The sequence below is a fragment of the Talpa occidentalis genome, unplaced genomic scaffold (assembly GCF_014898055.3).
Source record: "Talpa occidentalis isolate TD23 unplaced genomic scaffold, MPIMG_talOcc4v2.1 talOcc4.12, whole genome shotgun sequence".
Classification (NCBI taxonomy): Eukaryota; Metazoa; Chordata; class Mammalia; order Eulipotyphla; family Talpidae; genus Talpa; species Talpa occidentalis.
The window spans coordinates 98,684,313-98,705,384 of record NW_023601212.1 but is presented as its reverse complement, the minus strand read 5'-3'; positions in this window follow the sequence as shown (position 1 = coordinate 98,705,384).

Here is a 21,072-nt window from a genome sequence, read left to right as displayed (position 1 = left end):
GGGTGTGGGATGAAGGCGGAAGGAAGGCTGGATCAGGCTGGATGCACTGACCTGGGCCACTCAGCAGAGATTCTGCACGCAATCTGGCAGTTCAGAGTGAGAAAGGACTCTGGTTGGCTAAAACAAGAACCAAAGGTGACCCACCTTGAGCAAAGTGAAAATATAGGACACACCTTTGTTAAAGAGGGGGTTCAGGGCCTCCCTGGTGGCGCCAGGGGTTAAGTCTCAGCATATGAAGCTATCTGCAGCCACTGCAGCACAAGTTCGATCCCCAGCCAGGGAGCTACCCACATGGCGCAGCAGACCTCTCCTGCCTCGCCTGCTGCTCCCCTCAGCTGTGTATTGCAGTAGATCCGCCCGTTCTGCTCCCCACTCTGTCTTTGGTAAACCCCCCCTCCCACATCTCTGGCCTACGCCCAACTCTTGCATGCATAAATAAATAAAATAAATCTTGAAAGAAAGAAGGGATTCAAAGGCCATCAGAGGCTGGAGCAAGCAGTGGAGGGGACCTGCTATTTAGGACCCACTCACTACCCATACCAGGAGCATCCAGACCACATCCCCTTCCCCGTTTCTCAGGGGAGTCCCGTGTTTTGGAAGAACTCTGTAGTCCCACGTGGCGATGGGCTAGGTCTCACCGCAGGAATTGCAGCACGAATTGAGGAACAGAAATGCGAGGGGTCACTGGCTCCCGGGAGCAGAGCCGGGAGCAGCAAGCACACGCCAGGCCAGATATGACCACCATGTGGGCAGCAAAGCCAAAGCAGCAGTCGGCCCTGGCTGGGTCGACCTGGACAGTCTGCTCCAGGCCTCAGTAGAGACCGAACACCTGTCTGTCGGTCCCACAAACCGCGGCACAACTGAGGCTCCATCCAAGACTCCCAAACAGCAGGCGCTGCTTCTCCCTATTTGTCTCAGCTCTTTGATAGAAGTATAATTGCCATGACTAATTGGAAGAGGCATCAGTCTCATTTTATGATGAAAAGGACAGAAAGGAGACTCGTTGTCACTGCACAATTGATGAGGCCGTTGTTAGATTCATTACTTGAAGATCAGTGGGTATAATTAGTGACCGATTCCAAGTAGATAAAACAGTTTGGCCCTTGTTTAAAATCTTGTCTTAAAATTGAGCAATTTCCCCTACTCCAGACACAGTGCCTCTGAGGGTCATATTTAATGATCAGATATCCCAGTGTGAAGTGACCCCAGGAGAATAAGAGAAGACTTTGTAAATTGCACTCGAACTAATTCCCCCATTAGTTGGTATTTCCTCACCCACCTTGCACATTATTTTATGAACTGTTAATAGTGATTCCTGCAATTATGCAATGTTTTTGTATTATCCAAAATACTTTTCAATATGCAACTCAGGCCTAGGACATAGGATTCAATCAATAAGGTTTTGTGAAACTAGGTGACTGGAAGAATATGAGCAAAGCTCAGCTAATATTAAGAGCAACTTTGAGGGGTAGAAAATAGACCAAGCGTCAGATTCTCTAGTTTGCATGAAAACATGGACTGAAGTGTCCTTGAATTCTTAAACCTTGATTCTCAGATTTTCGTTCTGGGGTCTTGTCTCTTTTCCTTGTTCTCTCTTGGGTGGTGAGGTTGAGTCTGGGCTATTGAATTTCAGAAAAATAAATGTGAGGCAATACTTTCTCCAAAGAAAGAACTTATAACCCTTGCATCAAATGTCCTTCTGCATGATGGAAAACTTTTCAAAATAATTTTGAGGGTCAAGTCATCTATAAGGGAAGTGCCTGACATGATCTCTCCCCAAAACAATCTATAAGCAAGACTGAAAACAGATTTCTGAGAGATGATGAGGAGACCCTGGGGGCAGTCACACATTTATAACAGTTTAGAACTGAGAGAGAATCGACGATCTAGAAATAGCTCCCATCTTCTGAGGTGATGGGTGTGAACCCTGAGGTCCAGAAGAGTTTAGTAACTTATAGTCACACAGTGACTGAGTGGCAGAGTCGGCTGGAACCCAGCCCCAGGTCATCCCTTCGTCCTCACACATATGCTTAGACGCGGGTCTCTCGGCCTCAGGACTGTGGACAATAGGAAGGAGCTGTCCTGCACGTAGTAGGAAGTTTAGCAGCATTTCCGGCCTCTACCTTGTAGATGCCAGTAGCCCACTTGCCCACAGCTGTCACAACAAAAAATGTCTCCAAACATAAACAGATGTGCCTGGGGGCAGCAAAATCACCCCCAGTTGAAAACCACCGAGACACATCTGGATGGAGGTTCAGCCCCCGACCTGGACAGTCTGCTCCAGGCCTCAGTAGAGACCGAACACCTGTCTGTTGGTCCCACAAACCGCGGCACAACTGAGGCTCCATCCAAGACTCCCAAACAGCAGGCGCTGCTTCTCCCTATTTGTCTCAGCTCTTTGATAGAAGTATAATTGCCATGACTAATTGGAAGAGGCATCAGTCTCATTTTATGATGAAAAAGGACAGAAGGAGACTCATTGGTTCAGCCCCCGACTCAGCACAGGAGACACCGTGATTACCAGCTCCCCTCGCACAATGTGGAATATCCAAAGTGTAGTTCCTGAAGGCAGAGGTGGGTTCTGTTTCCAAAAGGACAAAGCGATATGGGCTGATGAGAACATTGGCTACACTCAGTCAAAACAAAACACCCTGCATTGGGCAAAGTGGTTGTAAGGATAGCTTTGAGAATATGGGGACCCTTACCTTTCAGTTGTGAGAAAGTTAATACACACTCCTCATTCTGCATTTCAATTCTCAAGTATCTAAATTACTGAGGTTGGGGGTAGGTATTCAACTGATGGCATTGAACGAACAAATGATGCCCTTCCCAGGACTAATTATTTCTGAAACTTTGAAGGGGAGTTCATTGCTGAGATTTAGATTCGTTAACCTTATTTTAGCCTGGGGAACTTTCTCCATGGTATTCTAGATTTTTAAATGAGCTTAACTCCAGGCGAGCCACATTAGCACACATTCTCCCTGCTATGGTGGCCTAACCCCAAGGAGCTAATACAACTTAATAGTATGGCTTGGGAAAGGTGGAAGATATCCTTAGGATGGGACTAACCTTTATTTTATGAGCATTTCAATCAAGTAACGGAGGAATCCATTGAAGAGGACTGGTGGCAGGGTCAGGTACTAAATCCTTTCTTCCCCAGGAGAGAGTTCCCTCTGGAAATCATCCACCCCTAATTTCTGAGAAGGATCTCATTTCCGTCTGTGTGTTTGTCTCTGTGTGTGTCTTTATTTTCACCTTATATTTTATCACTTTGCTCTCAAAAGCTTTTAACCTCATTTCAGTCCCTTTTAAGAACTTGCATTTGGGGATCTCTCTAGAGAGGGGATTCAGGCGCCTCCAAAATCTTGTCTGAAAATGAGTCGACAGTTGTGACCAGTCAGAGATCTTTCTATCACTCCCTTTCATAGGGAGAGGGGAGTGGAACCATGGCCAACTTTCTATGAAATTAAATTTTCTGAAGTGGTGACTCCATCTTGCAGTTATGCATAGAGAAAATACACAATGTGAAATGCTGAGGTTTTATAAGGACAGTGAAGGGCTTGCCTCTCCCTTGTTAATCATCCAAAGCTCATTTCCTTCCTTAATTTCCAACTGTGCAATTCTCCCAATCTTACTTCAACCACCCCACCCTAGAGCCAGAGGAAATGAGTGTGGCTGGGAAAAGATCAAATAAGTAGTTAAAAATGGGGAGACATAGAAGAATGAGCTGCTTCCAGCTAACAGGTTAAGCCAGTGGATTTGAAAGACAAAGAAGGAATTTTCAAATTCCCTGGTCTGTGGGTGAAAGAGTTTAAGTTGTCCCCAGTGATCTCCCCCTCCTGGTATTTGTGTTCTTATGTAATTTCCTCCCTTTCGGTGTGGACTTGATCTAGTGACTCACTTCTAACCAGTAGAACCAGGCAGAAATGATGGGAGGGCGCCTCTAGCAATGGGCTGCACACGGTCTGTGGTTTCCATCTTGTGTACTGTTTCAGAGTCTCTCATTTGTCCATGGTGAGGGGAGCAACTTTCCAGACTTGAGCTGACCTGTGGAGAGTCCCACATGGCTAGGAGCTGAGGGTGCTCAGGCCAGCCAAGGGGAGGCTGATGACCCCAGTCCAACAACTGAGGCTGAATTCTGGCAACAGCCATGTTAGAGGGTTTGGAAGTGGATCTTCCCTCAGCTGAGCCTTCAGATGAGGCTGCAGCCCAAGTCACCACAGAGATTGAAGACACTGAGAGATCTTGTGACAGAGGCGCAGCTAACCTGAACTCAGATTCCCAACTGACAGTGACAGAGAAAACAAATGATTATTGTTTTAGGCCACTAAGTTTTGGGGAAATCTGCTATCAGACATCTAGATAACTATCAGACTATCTGTCCATGAAGCTATGTCTCTGTCAACCTACCAACCTACCTATCACCTATTTAGTCCTCTCTCTCTTCTCTTCTCTTCTCTCTCTCTCTCCCCCACCCCCATCATCTATCAGTTTATCCCTTTAACAGCCGTAGATGCTTCCTCTTTTACAAAGAGTGAAATTGAAAGAACTGGGTGACTTTCTCCCTACCACACAGCAGGGCTATTCTTGTTTGACATGCTACTATGCACCTGACTCTCTTTTCTCTGTCTCCATTATGTACCCTGCCTTCTCCTCTTCTCATCCCTGTAAAGTTGCTATTTTTTTTTTCTCTGTTTAAAAGTGAGAAAAATGGAGATGAGAGGTACAACATCCTTACTACTTACAATTAGTACATGGAGAAGCTAGGGTTCACCATCTTTATTTTTTCGAGTGGGGAGAGGGCTATGCCAATTGTAATGCTTTCTGTGTGAAGAGACTGACTCATGAACCACGTATTAGGGGTGTTTTCTCCCCCTGCACTTCATGCTGTAAGTCAGAACTGGCAAATACAAATCTCTCATTTCAGAAAATGCTCAATGGAGACTCGGTGTCTTCAATCACAGCCCAAGGCCTTTCTTCTAATGAAAAATGACCTAACATTTGAGCACTTGCTATGTGCTGGGTACTATTCTTATCCCAAATTATATATTAGAAAACTGAGGCTTAGAACTTCCTGTTTCACACTATATAGGGAGTTAGTGGCAGGTGTCAGTTCAAGCTAGAACTACCGTGCTGTGCAACCCTCCTCTTCCCTTTCTTGAACATCTTCTTCCATGTCCAAAAATTGGAAGTGTGTGACTCTTAAGGAGGGTGCTCCATGACACCCCTCATGATTACCCCCATTCCCTCAATATGGATGAAACGTTCAGTATCTGTCAGATATCCATGTTTAGGCAAGGATTAGCAGGCATAGTCTGAGAATTCCTATGAAGATCCATTGCCTGATTCAGTGTGACCCCTTATGAAGTCTATCATTCTATGAAAAGGAACTTGCAAGAGGAATTTCAGGCTCATATTTCACAGACAGAAACAAAATAATAACTACAATAAATACAAAGTCCCTGCAGGCAAGCCCAGACCCAATTACAGCTGCCTAGACATTTGTGAACATGGCATCTGTAATGAATTTATTTCCGAATCTCAATACACATTGGGCACTGGGTACCTATTATGTACACAGCATGGAGGTGCATGCGAACATGCCGAGTGGATGGTGAGTTCAGCTCCTGGGAAGTCAGAGGATACTGGGCAGCCAGCACAGGCATATATCTGCAATTTAATGCAATCACTTAGGAATATATACACATACATATTGAAATGTATATGTATAAACCCATATATAGATATAGATATAGATATACCAGAGCTATAAAGTTATGTACAGTCTAATTTCCCCTCCAAATCCTCTCTTCCTTTTGTTCCTCTTCTCTTCTTTCCCCACCTACGTCCCCCCTTCCTGCTCCTCCTCCTCCTAGTTTTCCCCATCTAGGTAATTGGGACATCGCCTACTCTACTGCTCTAAATAGGAGCCCATGAGACTCTAGTTTAAGTGCTTGTCCCCACTCATGAACTTGAGTTGATTTCTGTTTTCCTGGCTTTAGGCTCTCTAGCTTTCCAGGCTGCGACCAGAGCTTGCAGGATCTTGGCCTCATCAAAGGTATGGCCAATTCCCTGGGCGTGCTAGTAAGTCTTACTGGTTCTGCCACATCATCTCTGGCAAGAACCTCATCATCGTAGGATCCTCTAATAGAGAACAACATCTTGGACTTCATAAGAAGAAACAGAAGGGTGGGTGTGGAAACTTTAAAAATAAATCCGTATTTCCCAGGCTTTATTTTCAATGACCGGCTCAGGACTCCTTACCAAAGATTCTCTATATAACTGCTTTCTTGGCAAGAACCATTCATTGTGTTTGGAGAATGAATGTCGGTGTGACATATTATCCTAGAGAAAAGTCCAACGTGCTGTATTTAGAAAGACACAATAGGGACACACAAGCCTGAGGGGTTAGAAAAACTGCGAGGGGGCAAGTGATACAGAATCAGTCTTGAAGACCAGAAGTTTCTGAGTTATAGAGAGCAGCAAATGGTCTCTGAGGAAGATGGAGAAGTATGTGCAAAAAGCTGGGAGTCTGGTTTTGAGAAAATATTAGATGGCTTGTTATGATCAAATTTCACACTGCAGCAAAGTCAGCGGGTTGTTTAGAAACTGGCTTGGGGGAAGACTGGCAAGGAAGAGGAGGCTAGAGAGACATCTCTTACAGGTAAAAGATGATATGGATAAGGGTTAGACACTGACGATGGGGAAGATGGGAGGATTTCAGTGATTTTTGCTGATAAAATTGACTGAACTTGAGTAACATAAGAAGGGTAGAGACCTTGGCTATCTTGTTGGTTATCCTCTCCTGCATTCAAGTAAGAGTTCAACACATGTGTAGTAAATAAGTAAAAGAATAAATGCTGGAGTGATGAATTGGTAGATTTTTAGACTGGAGATAGAGATACAAAGCTATTGTAGTTCAGTTTACATAAGCAATAAGATCACAAAAAATATCAGTCCTGCTTGGATCCCATGCATATTGAATAACTTTTCTGATTTGTAATTTTCCTTATCAATTAGCATTCAGTGATGAGGTATGGAAAGTTTTATTTCTCCTTATACAAGATTACATTGACATCCGTTGTCTATATAAAATCCTTAAGTGTCTGGCCATGGGGCAATTGGGCATCTTTAGGTAGCCCCACAGGTCAGGTTTTGGCCTAAAATTATAATTCTCTGTCTAGATAACTAGTTAGGCTGTCTCTCCATTGTCACCTCGCTCTGTTATTTCCATGATATTCCAAAAGAATCAACCACAAGAGACTGTCTTTGCAACTGTGAAGCCAGATGACAATCTCAAAGATGAGCCATTGTTGGGAACTTCTTGGGAGATGGCGTTCAGACATGGACACGGAAGGAGACACAGATGGATTACATTGCAACTGCACATGCGGGCTCCTCCCCCTTCAGTAAGCTGTGAGACAATCGCTAGTCAGGATCTAACAACCTTTGTCCAGCAGGGCGATGGCTCATCAGTCTGGTGGGCCAAACTGTTTAGATAAGATGTTGGGATAAAGTCCACCAGTCCATCATTTAGTCTATCTGTTCAAACAGGTAGTGAGTTGGGCCACTCAGCCTAGCTCAGCCCTCCATTCAATTCCCTTGTTCAATGGCAACTCTCATCCTACCGATTTGCAGTTTCTTTTACCCTCTGTCTCAAGTTGTCCAAGAGAGAGAGTGTGACCCAGAGGGAAGCTGCAATGTCTTCTATCACCTGATCTTGGAAATGACATTTGATCACCACTGCATGTTGGGTGCTCCATAGTGTGTGACTAGTAGGGGGTAAGCTCTGGGGACTGTCTTGGAGGTGGCTACACTGTTCTCTGTATTGCCTCAGTAGCCACATATCTGACAATCTGAAATGGAGGCTTGCCAACAAGAAGATAGGATGACTTTGTCCCAGCCCTTGTGGTTAATCGAAATAGGAAGACCGTGACTGTGGTATCCCTGCCAAATAGCAAATGAAAATGGCATTCGAAAACTGCAATTAGTACTCCTTTCACTGCGAAGGTCTGTTCTGCTTAATGATCTACATATCTGTGCATTCCAAGTAGGGGTATTAAATACCTTAGATAATGCAGACACTCTGCAACATTATAGCATCTTCAAATATTATCAGCGAAATGTTCCCTACTTGATTGGCTCTAAGTAATGCTTCAGAAGGTCCAGGTGGCATTGAAATGCAGCGGCAAGAGCAATGGTTTCTAGAAGTCTACATGCTTCATTATTAATAAACTCTGAAACATCCATCCCAACCTACCCTTCAGTCTCAGCACCCACTAGCATCCTCAGCAGCCACCTGTCCCCTGTGGAACCCTGTGCCAGCACAACTGAAAAACAATTTCCCAAGAACAGCATCAGCACTAGCGATATGGATTCGCAATGAATTGGCAGCTTTGCCTCAATCTGGCGACCTCAGGCAGAGACATTTACTCAGATCCCTGGCTTGTGGGTGAGGTTGGTCAAAAAGAGAGGTAAAGTGAGAGTCTGTGTTAGACCAAAATTGATGGAGCACTGCAGGAACCTGCTGTCTAGTTGACTTGGATTTATTATTGCCTTTTGTCTGCTCTCAAAACTGTGGCTGGATAAATTGTTCTGAAACCTAAATCTACTCATTTCACTCTCCTGCTTTAAAACACATGAAAGATGTAAAAGAATTAAGCTAGATCACTCTCCAACTCCATACACAAAAATAAATTTGAAATGGAGCTATGATTTGGATATAGATCTAAAATCATAAAATATCTAGAAGAAAATGTAGGTGATACATTCTACGGCATCAATGAGAGGGATGTGTTTGGGGATTCTACCTCAATGGCAAGGGAAATGAAATCAAAAATTAATAATTGAGACTACCTCAAATTAAATTTTCATTTCTTAGATGAAAAGTGAAAATTACATTTAATCTGGGCCCCCACCCTGAGCAGTGAGTGTCCCCGCCAAGCTGCTTCCCTGGGAAACACTTAACATAGGTTGGATAGTTATCAGGTCGCCCCTGCTTTTACAACACATTAGTGTGCTTTTGGATTTTTACATGTTATTTCATATGATTTGGTAGATTATTTTTTGGGTGTGGAAATGCTCAAAACTTTTTCCATAGAAATCATTGATAATTGCTTCTTTGCCCTATGCCATCTTGGCTTATGAAAGGCTTCAAGATTGGTGCAATAATCAAAGTCATCCTTTTGATTGAACCCAGCACATTGCCAGGCCCGTTCATCCAAACACAAGATGGTTTTTCAAGTGAAATCCATCAGAAAATCTGCATCCTCAGTGTGACTTAATCCTTCAAAGTTTCACTTTACTTTCTGATACAGGGAACCTGCATTATTTCTGTATTATCTGTTCCCCGCTATTCAACTATAAGCTCCAGGAGAGCAGGGACTGCCGTGGTCTTGCCCCAGTGCTGCATTCCCAGTGCCCAGCACAGCACCTGGCACATGGGATGCTCAATAAATGGGTACAGATAAAACAAAATGGGCACTACAAAGCCTGTGGACCAAATCCTATGCAACACTTATTTTTGTAAATGAAGTTTTGCTAGGATATAGCCACCCCCCCTTTTATTTACCTACTATCTATGTCTGCTTTCACCCCACCATGGCAAAGCTGAGAATTGCCACCAAAGTCATCAGCCCACAAAGTCTAAAATGTCGACAACGTGGCCCTTTACAGAAAAGTTTGCCGATCCCTAGTCTAGAACTCAGCGTTTCTCAACAGGAAAGTCTTACGCACGACAAATGCCTTTTCTCCCCATACTCATCCTGGGTTCAGCAGGACAGTGTTGATGGGGAAGGTTTGTTTCGGAAACTTCAAGAACAAGAGGTGGGGGGGTCCCTTTAGGAGAGCTATTGGGCAGGCCTGGGGAGGTACTGCTGGCCAAGCCGCTGTCAGCCCAGAATGTAATGAGCCAATACATTGATTGAAGCGTCAGTGACTAGAAAGGAGAAGGTCGCCGACAAGCGTGACAGCATTCAGGGTCAAAGTCGGAGCCTGAACTGGGACCTCGTCACAGGGCCACAGACAGGCAGGGCCTCGGCTTCTTGTCATTCCTGGTCTCAACTGGCCGTAATAGATCTGTCACCTTCCAAGACGAGGTGGACCACAGAGCGCTGTGATTGATTGTCTGTGTCATCTCAGGATTTCTTAGCAACATCAGCCCATTTGTTTTGCACTAAATGGACAAGAGCTCATTGACTTCCATGAATGAATTCATTGACGCACGGAGCCAAGTGTCAACCCAATGGGGCAAGGTAGACCAAGAGGTGGTTGGGATCAAGGGCCCAGCTAAGTGACACGGTTCGGGAGCAGAAAGCGCCGAGTGTCCAGCCTGAGCTGGAAAGAGCTGGTGGGACTGTAATGCACCAGGGCAACAGCCCAGAGTACACAGCAGTGAGAACGGCGCTGGTGAACAGTTCGTCTCTGAACTGAAGGCAATGTCTCTAAAAATAAGGTCAGACGATTGCCAACTTAGTTCACAGAGCTTATAAAAATCTCTGACTGGGCCTCCCTGGTGGCGCCAGGGGTTAAGCGCAGGGCTGTGAAGTTGTCTGCAGACTCTGCAGCATGAGTTTGATCCCTGGCTGGCCAGGGAACTGACCCACATGGCGCAGCAGACCTCTCCTGTCTTGCCTGTTGCTCCCCTCAGCAGTGTACTTTGGTCAATCCACCTGTTCTGTTCCCTACTCTGTCTCTGGGGAATCCTCTCCCCGCCCCCCCCACATCTCTGGCCTGCACCCCAGCTCTTGTATGCATAAATAAATAAATTTAAAAAATAACTGTAACTTCTGGGGCCATTCTATATCCACTGAGCCAGAATCTCTTGGGGGAGCCTGGAAGTTTCTGTCCTTAACAAAGACCTCCAAGTCATTTGTGTGCTTCTGAGAATTTGGAATCTGCTGAGCTAAGCCCATTCTATTTATCTCTATTTCTGTGTTAGGATCAAGACCCATAGGCAACAGCTGAGGAAGGATGAAGATGAAGGAGAACACTTCTCTTGGCATGGGGTGGGGAATGCTGGGATCATCTCTCTAAGGAAGACAAATTTTCCTACAGGCTTCCCTTGGAAAACGGTGTTATGTTTGAATGAGCCCGTATGACTGTGTGCTGGGTCCACTCAGAAGTATGACCTCAATTATTGCACCAACCTGGAGTCAGTGACAAACTTAACAGGAGGAAGTTGAGACTCAAGTCTAAGGTTAAACATCTGGAAAGTGGCAGAACTGGAATTCAAAATTCCAGGTTGCTGTTCAACCAAAAATCAAGGATTCTCCCCAAATATAGTTATCTATCTCTAAAGAAAGTATGGCGCTTCCATATGAACCAGCAATTCCACTCCTAGGTATTTACCCCATGACACAGAAACATTAATTCCAAAGGGCACCTGCACCCCTTTGTTTATAGCAGCACTATTTACAGTAGCTAAGCTATGGAAATAACCCAAATGCCCAAAAATAGATGACTGGATCAAGAAGATGTGGTGCATATACAACATGGACTATTACTCAGCAATCAAAAAAGATAAACTCATGCAATTTGCAGCAACATGGACAGAGCTGGAAGGGATCATGCTCAGCGAAATAAGCCAGAAAGAAAAAGAAAAATACCGGATGGTCTCACTCATAGCAGGAATTTAGAAAACCTAAATAAGGGACCAGGAAAAAGACTACTTATAATAAAGTAAAAATCAAAATCAACAAGCAACTATAAACCAGAGACACACTGGGGGTTGGGGGAGGGAGTAGGATCAAAACAAGGGGGGGGGGGTGGGAATTGTACGGGGACTATAATCAAGATGAAAATGCACGCATTGTGCAAAAATGAAAAATGATGTAAAAAATATATAAAATAAAAAAAATTTTTAATTTAAAAAAATTTAAAAAAGAAAGTATTTACCCATTCCTCTCTCTCCTGCCTCGATTCTTCCTGTCCGTCCTTCCTCTTCTTCCTCCTTCATTAGGGTGGTTCAGTAGGCTATGTCTAGTCACTCAGAAACAGACCCTGAACAAGGGTTTGTGTGCAAGTTCATTAAGCAAAGGCCCAGACGATCTGATAAAAGGTGGCGAAGTGAGGACAGACAGAGGAGGAACCAACCAACTGGCATTTGCAGGGGAAGTTGCAAATTTACCCAGATCCCATGGCCACTCTAGACAACAATCAGCCCCAGCCTGCTGGGCTTGGAGGCGGAGGCACCAACTTTGATGCTTTCCCACCAGTCGTGGCCGTGGCAGCTGGAGTGAAGAGACTTGTGAACGAAATCTTGGGAAGCTCCAAGGACATTCCTCTGAAGGGTCAAGATTTGGATATATCCTGCAATTTCCAGTCTGACACACTTGTCCCAACCTTTGTATGTTTTTTGTTGGTGTCCAGAGCCCCCAAAATGTTGACATATATAAACATATGGTTCTAGTAAAATAGTAACAACTTTTGGGCCAGCAAGGGCATCTTTCATTACCTCCTATTTTTCCTCTTCCCTTTGCCAAGGATGTGATGTTCGCCTTAAAGCAGAAAGGTTTGAATGCCCATCCATTTGCATACAAATTGCCCTTTTGTTCCTTCCTCAGTCTAGCTCCAGCTCATTGTTTTTAGGACTTTCCTGCTGATTCCCCATAACCTTATTGTTTCTAGTCTTTTATGGCCTTGTTGGGGACCTGAATTTCCCCCGGTCTGGAAAAATAGTCAACTTTGGATTGTCAAAGACAAAAGGCACCTGACAATTAAGGAGGTGATTGTGTTCAGGCTCTTGCGTAGGAAGAACATTCATTAATGAGAATGTCTCAACAGAAAGAAGGGGGCCAGGGGCTTTACAGAGGCAGGGAAGCAAGGAAGTCATTCACGAGTCTTAAGGGGATCATGAAGAAGGTCGGAGACCAACCTATTTGAGTCACTGAGGAGGCGGGAAGGTGGGTCTTCTCTTGGAATATGCAAGAGCTGCGTAGGGGGTCCCGTTGTGTTTAGTTATTTCCCTGGAAAACAAAAGAGTAAGAGCTTTTCTTAAGTAACATTGATTTCCAGGGAGCACAGGGCTCAAGTAAACTTGAACTCAGTCAGCATTTTCATTAATGTAACCCAGCAACGAGCTTCAGAAATTTGCAAATGGTTACAAAAACCTGGAGGGGACTTTGGCCAGTATAGTCAGTACAGAAACTATCACCACCTACGCCTCCAAAGCAGAGGACTTCCTGAGACCCACCCAGACCTGAGCCAAGGCCTCTCTTTTGAGAAGAGTTTGGGTTTCCCTATGATAACTCCCTGGGCAGGCTTGTCTCTGTAAGGAAGACCTCCCCAAGTTCCAGTCCCTTGAGGGTTGACTTTCAGGGGGCTTCCCTGGAGGCCTGGCTCCAGGAGACGCCCAGGCAGCAAGCAAGAGAGAAAGCAGGCAGGGAAGGCCAAGAGCGATAAAAATGCAGAACATCCTCTGAACTGAATCCACCACTGCCTGGCCTGCAGCTTTACCTAAGAGGAAGCCTTAGCAGGCCTGGAACTTTCTCTAAGTCTCCAGCAACCTAGACAGAGAGGGCAGCACCTGAGCTATGGGCAGAGTAAAATCCAAAGCAAGAAGCTAAATCTAAAGCCAGGTGTCCCTCAGCTTCCCGGAAAGGCCCCGCATCAACCCGCACCTCCAGGCCGGCCGCCCCCAGAGCCGGACACCCCTCCCTCTGCAGGCGACCCTTGCTCTTCCTCCTTCAGGGCCACGAACTCCACTTCCAAATGACAGCAGGAGATATGCGGGCGGCCATCGATGGCTCCCCATCAGGCTGTCCCTCTGGATCCTCCCTGCCAGGGAGGAGCGCCACTCCACCGTCACACTCACGCAGTAGCCAGGAATGGGGAGTCACTAGCCCCACGTGTCACACAAAGGTAAGTGAGGGATGAGGCAGGAAAGCTAGAAAAACTCAGGTCTCGGGTGACATTCCTGAGCTCTTTGCCATAGTCCTGAGTTATCTACATAAATGAGCAGGGCTGGGAGGCGGCAGCCTCCTTCTCCCGTGGGGGACATGTCCACACCCCTCCCGGGATGCCACCTCCAAGAAGCCCCGGCTGGGATTTCCTCCCCAAAGGGTAAAGAAGGGGCAGCGGGGAGCCCTGTTAATTCTGCTTTCACTTAAACAGCCAGGCGGGCTTGGAGCTCAAGGTGGCCAATCCGTCATTTGCTGGTGGAGTTTTCCTGTAAGGAGAAAGAGCTCTTAGACCCAAAATGTGTACATTTCTCCCAAGATGTCATTCAACAGCTTTCTCTTTTCCCGATAGTGACAAACGCTTTATGTCCCTGTCAAAATGCCAGCTTCAGCACCAGCCTTAATAATAAAAGCCAGATCCAAACTCCAGCGGAGAAATTGCAACTTTGCCAGCAAAGCGTTTTATCATCCCATTTTATTTTAAGGTGTCAGGTTTACTTTTTGAAAAATGTCTTTACTCTTTTCTCTTAATTAAAAAAAAAGCATCAGTTTATTCCTTTCTGTTGCGATTGCTTCCTGAGAATGTTTCACACATGCACATTTTTTTCATTCCCTAAAATATGATTGTTTGGATGTTTCAAAAAATAATTTGATAAAAAGACCACCCACACGCATATCACTTGCGATTCTAATTTGGCTGAAGCTATTAGCAAGTGTGTGGCACCAAATAATAAACGGTATATAAAAACAGAGACGTACAATGACTTTTTTTTTAAATAGAGGATTTTTTTTTCATTATTTTCCTGATTTTTCTTTTCTTTGCCTTGCCCCCCAATAACACAACCAGGTTATTCTACAAGCAGGCACCACTATCAGTAAGATAAAGATATTTTCACTTCAACCTGCACCTCTCTGAAGAAACTCTGCATGCCCATGGTAACCAGACTCACGGGCTTAAACCCCAAAATACTGGGAGGTCCCCAGAGATTGGGGGGAAGGATTTATTGGGCGGTCCCCATGGATACCATTCCCTGGCCTAAGTGTTTCACAAAAACACTGTCTAATGGCTATCAATATCATCCCATTTTACAGATGGGGAAGCAGAGGCTGCAGTTGAGTGACCCCCCCCCCCAAATTTACCCATCAATGACAAAGCCAGGATAGTAGTCGCATAAACCTGCCCCAGAGAGCAAGTGCCGAAGGGTGCGGGATGCTCTGGAACATTCTGTGCCACTGTCACTCAGAGTCCTCTGCTCCCCCTAAGGCTGGGGGAACCCCTCTGAGCCCACCCCAGTTCAGAAACTCACATGCTCTGGGGAGATGGTGGCTCCTGGCAGGGGCGGGGAGGGTTGGGAGGGCCATGCCCCTCGGCCTTCCCACTGGACTGAAGCGGGTGCTCCTGGGGCATGCAGACGGCGGTTCCTCCTGGGCCCTGCTCGCAGCAGCCCACTGTCCTGCTTCTAGGCCATTCTAGGCCATTCTGCCAAGTCCTGGCATCTAAGTGTCCCTCGCTTCCCGCCAGCAAGTGTGCAGCTGCTGCCCCCAGGCCTCCTCAGCCCCTCCCACCCTCATCCCAGACCCACACAGCAACTCCCGCCTCTGGAAGTTTCCCCCCAGGCTGGGGTGGGCCCCTTTAGCCCAGCCCCAAACTCACTCTTGGGTGTCCAGCCAAACACAGCCCTCCCAGGTGGCAACCACGCACAGCCTGAGCTGCCGTCCAGCCAGGAACCTGCTCTGCAGTGGCAGGCACCAGCTCCTGTCCCCAGCCTCCCTGTCAGGTGATGACACCAGGATCTGCCTTCACAGACCCAAGCGCAAGTGACAGAGCCAGGAGCTGACCCCGGGGCGAGAGCCTGCCCGGCAGAGCTCTTCCCGCTGTGTTAAATGATCGCAGGCTGTTTCTGACATTCACGGGAACAAAACACGCTTGCGGTGGTCTTCGGGGAAACAACCAAAGTTGACAAAATGAATGGAACTCGCTGGCAGGTGAGTTCCAGGAGGGCAGGGGACACATCTCAGGTGCCCGGAACAGAAGTCAGCATCAGCAGATGCTCCATCAAGAGCTTTGAGGATGGATAGGTTAGAGGCTCGCCTGGGTCATTTATTCTGTCAACAAACATACACTATGTGTCAGGCCCTGGGCTAGAAGCTGGAGTGACAGAGACAAACAAGGATGAACTCCAGCCCACGAGGGGTTCAGGGTCCGACGTCAGAGACAGATGTGAGATCCAGGGCTGTAGGCTCGCAGGGAGCCCCGAGACGGGGGCATGTCGTATGTGTCAGGACAGCAGGCTCCTTGCAATAACAATAGATGGGTCTCTAACATGGGCTCCGACCTGCAGGGCTCCCCAGCCCCTGAGCACGTGCATCCTCCCTTTCATCAGGGGTGAGGGCTTCAGAGGGACGCCAGGAATCCCGACTATGTAGAATCCCGCGTCCCAGGATGCGGTGCCAAGTTCATCGGTACGGCGAATGGCTGTACCCGTCAGATTTAATGCATCTGGTAGGCTGCTGCTTACAGGCGGCCAAGAATTATTCAATGGCTGCAGCAGGCAGCAGCTGATAAACAGTCCTGGCTCCCCAGACCGCGACAGTATGTCAGGGCTTTGCCACCTTACAAATTACAGAAGAACGGGCAAATTAGCATAGATGAGGAACAGATACTCACAGACCCTGGATCTTTCTTTAAGTACCTGCCCGGAAGGTCTTAGGATAGCACCAAGTCATCAGTCGCCAGAAAGGGAATAAATGAAGATGGGACAGAGGGCACCCCACTGTACAAATCACCAGAATGGGGAAAGTGGGGGTGTGTGCAAAAGACGTACTGGATGGTGTGCTGGGTCCCCACATGGCCTTTCCTGCTGGTCCTTGGAGTCTGGCAGCCTTGGATACCGACGCCCATGCTCTCCCTGTTCCATGCGTCACCGGGTGCTCTGGGCACCCCCGTGTCCCACCCAGCCCCTGTGTCCTGTGTGCCGGGGACCTACATTCTGCTTGGGGAGCCAGACACTAAAAGCAAAAATAAACAGACTCCAATAGCGAAACCAGCAGATGGTGATACGCCGTGGAGGCGAACAGGATGGTGTGATGGGGGGTCACAGAGAGGAGAGGGGTGCCTTTCTGGTTAGGGGGACGCCAGGTATGAGGTCCCCGTCCAGACCTGCACATCCATCTGAAGCTGCCATCCGTGCTGAATCCACACTGGACTTTGAAGATCTAGCACAGAGGAAAGTATAAAATATCTCATTAATAATTTTGTAATATTGATCAGATGTTGAGATGATAACAGGTTGAACAATCGAGGTGCAGTAAATTATACAGCTAATTTCCTGTGGGTTGTTCTTCTCTTTCACGTGAGCACCATCCAATTTACAGTGCGATGTGATGTCACAGAGCCGGGCCCAAAGAGCGTGTTCTCCGCGCCCCGGGGAAGGGTTCGGGAAGCAGCAAAGCCTCCTGAAAAGCACCCTCTGAGCCAGCTCAAGGGGAGCCCCCGGGCCCTGGGGATGCGGCTCCACGGGCAGGCGGGGGTGGGACAGCGGCTTCTGATTGGACCCAGAATCCACTCCCCTGGTCCCCCTTTTTTTCTATGAGAACCTTTGGGGCTTGTGGCCTTTGGGAAATGTGGGCAAGGAAAGGTTGTGGGGTTTGAATAAGAGGATCGAAGGGACTTAATCCCTTCTGGGGAGAGCCCCGGCTTCTGCCCCAGAGTCCTCATCACAGCTCTCCATGCCGCGTGGGCTCTCAGCGAGCCCCCATTCCTCGCCGACTCCGATGGCCTTGCCAAGGGGAGACACCGAGCCTGAGTTTTGCAGACATCAGCTTTCCATTTCTCCATTTGACAGGAGGGGAAACGAAGCCTCAGAGACCGCAAGGCTTAATGAGGTCCCCCGAAGAGCCAACTGGCAGGCCCAGGACTCCACAGCAAGCCTCGAAACTTTCCATTCCTGCCCCCAGCGTCACCCCAGAGACTCAAGTGACACCTGCTTAAAGCCCCCAGGGGTGGCCACTCACGACGTCACAGGACACCAGCCAATCAGCTGCACGTGCTCTGAGGCCCCCCCACTGACTCAGCCGTCCCGACACCCTCCCGGGACACAGGAAGAGAGGCTGTCATTAGCCCATTTTCCAGGAGAGGTGCTGGGGGCTCAGTCCACTACCCTGGCCCCAAACTAGCCCATGACGGACCAGGATAGCAGGATCTCATACCACCAGTGCCGAAGCCCAGACCCACGACCATGACACCCTCTCGCCATCAATGAAAGACACGGCCTGGTGCACCCCCGCAGGGATCCATGAGTGTCCGCTGGCCACCCCAGTCCACTGGCCATGAGGTCAGGCCGCCCCCTCACTATCCACTCAGCAGATGCCACCTCCAAGGCCTGAGGCTGGGCTTCCGAAGACCCTCATCCTCCAGACGCCTCAGACCCCCCTCATCAGACAAACCCCAGCCTAGAACAAATGCTCACAGCACCCTCCAGGCGGGCCACGCAGCTCCATTCACGAGGCCGCCGCCGTCGGTGATAACGCTGTGATGTGAGGGCCCGTTCCCTCCTGCCTCCCGCAGAAATATGGCGGCACAATCAATTCCCCTGTTTGTTCCCTGACCCACTGTTCCCGGGTTAAGCAGCCTGCTTTGTCTACATTTGTCAGTTGATACAAGCTTCTCCCTGCCACGGGCACCACAATTGATGAACGTCATCAGAATCCGGAGCCTTGAATAATGTATAAGGGATTCAACATGCAAAGTCTCCCCGGAGAGGGAGGGGCGGCGAGGGAGGGGCGGAGGAGCCTTCTGTGTTTTCTCTGTTGGAGCGCCTTCATTTACAAAGCATATTTGTCAAGTCTTTTGCTAAGAGTAATGCCACGGAGCAGCCTCCCATCATTCTTGTTAATGGGACTGTCTGTGTGTTACAGTAAACAGCTATAACTCTTCCGCTGCAGCCATTGTGCAGCGGGCCCGGCTTGTTCAGCATCCAATTAATGGTGTCTCCAATTTGCCAGCCAGGATCCTGAGAGCCGTGACTCAGCCATCAGGCAACCTAGGCCCTGTGGAGGCATCTAGCAGGGGAGCGTAAGCGGCAGGACGGAGCTACCCTTCCTCCACTCGGACAGCTGTGGGCCTGGACCACCTCCGCTGTCCTTTAAAGGCCGCCAAGTCACATCAACGGATCGTCCCAAGATGTTAACCTCGTACCCAAGGCCTTTCACAAGCTCCCACGGGTGCTGGGACAGGTCTATATGGGTCTCCATCTCAGCTCAGCCTGGCTGTGTGACCTTGGCTGTGTGACCTTGGGCAAGTGACCTGACTTCTCCAGGCCTTGGCCTCTAATTGGTAAAACGAGGACAAATCATAGCCCTTGCCTTAGAGAGTTGTTTTGTGATCGAAATGAGACTGTTGAGCAATATCCATCCTTTTGCTTTCATCTCAAGTGCCACTGCCTGACAAGAGTCGCCAGCGGGGACTCCTCTCTCCAAGAACAATCACTCTCATAACCACCCTACGGAGTGTGTTCTGTCTCCCCATTTTACAGATGAAAACACTGAGGCTTGGAGAATTTCATTAGCTCGGTGAAGAGCCCTGACTTGCAAGTGACCGGGTGGAGACAAGACGCCAGGTCTGTCTGGACGCGGGGTCTTTGGCTCCCCATTTCTCCCAGGTCCAGGCAGCGACCCGCCTTTCTGGTGCGGATTGCAATTAATCATGATCCTTTCACATCTCTCTGTCCTCAGGCAGATTCTGGAGTCCTTGAAGGCACAAAATGTCTCATTTTTATTCTCCCGCTTATTTACTTGTAAGATGTCTGAAATGCTAAAAACCTTAGCTACTGTTCCAGCCCTCCTGCATGTTTCCGGACTGGGAAGCTAAAACCTTGCCTCTGGAGTTTACCCAAGGACGCTTGCAGTCAATTGCAAAAGAAGTCTTAGAATCCGGATCCTCTGATTTTTAGTCTGCTCCAAGCCAGCAGAGAGGATGTTTACAAAGGTAATTATTTGCACTGGTCTCTGTCGTTGGGTGGATGAGAAATGAACTCGTTTGAATCACTGAATCATTTCTGTCCAGCTTCTATCCTCTGAGGCCTTGTTGCTTTTTCCAGGAGATGGAGCGGATGCCTTCCTCCAAGAAGGTAACTCCACGTTCACTCACTCAGTCCCCAGCCATCTGAACACCAAACTGGGGCCCCATCTTGGAGCTGGTGATGGACGAGACATGGTCCTTACGTGCGGGAGCCCATAGTGCATTAGGGAAGGAAGAACACAGCCAGACGTGCATGACGGGGGGATCTGTGTGCCGCTGCAGCCAACCCCATGCCACCTTCCTTTCCCTCCTCCCCCTAGAATCCCCCCACCATGCATGGAATGCTTGATTTTGTGTTCTGTGTTACAACTGTCACAACTGCTCTACCCCGTTCACTCCTCAAAACCTTAGCAGTGGTTTTCCTTATATCAGATTCTCATCTGAACCAGTGCACGGAAAGACTTCAAACCTTGTCCTTCATTAATGGAAGTGCACGCAGAGTGCAACAGGGCCACCACCGAAAATGGGTCCCGATTTAGGAGGGGGTTCCAGAAAAGGCTGGTCATGCGGGAGCCAATTCTTTTTATTTTTTTTATTATGTCTATCAACATAATAAAAGTGTTACCGTTGAGTAACGCTGGCTTACAGTGCTGCCTGCATCTTAGGGGTGCAGTGCCTGCATCTTAGGGGTGCAGGTCCACACCTCTTGGAGTGCGCGTTACCATACCCACCATCATGGCCCCAATAATCTCCCACACTGAGCACCCCGCCTTTGGGAGCCTCAGTTCTGCTGCCGATTTCAGGGGTTTGTTTTGGCTTGTTTTTGTCTGGTCCTTTGCTCTTTTTTCTTCGCCACATGAGTGAAATCATCCAGTATTTGTCCTTCTTCCAACTTACTTTGCTGAGCTTCATCCCTTCCAGTTCCAACCACGTGGTCACAATTGGCATGAGCCCCACCTTTTCTATAGCTGTGTATACGCTGCCATGTGTCCGGGCCATGTCTCCCCATCGCTCCTCTGTTCTGGGGCTTAGGTTGTCTTCATCACTTGGCTCTTGCAACCAGCGCTGCAGTGAACACTGAGATTTGTGACTTTGCATTCTCCGGGGGGGCCACCAGGAGTGGAGGTGCTGCCACATAGCAGCGCTGTCTGCAAT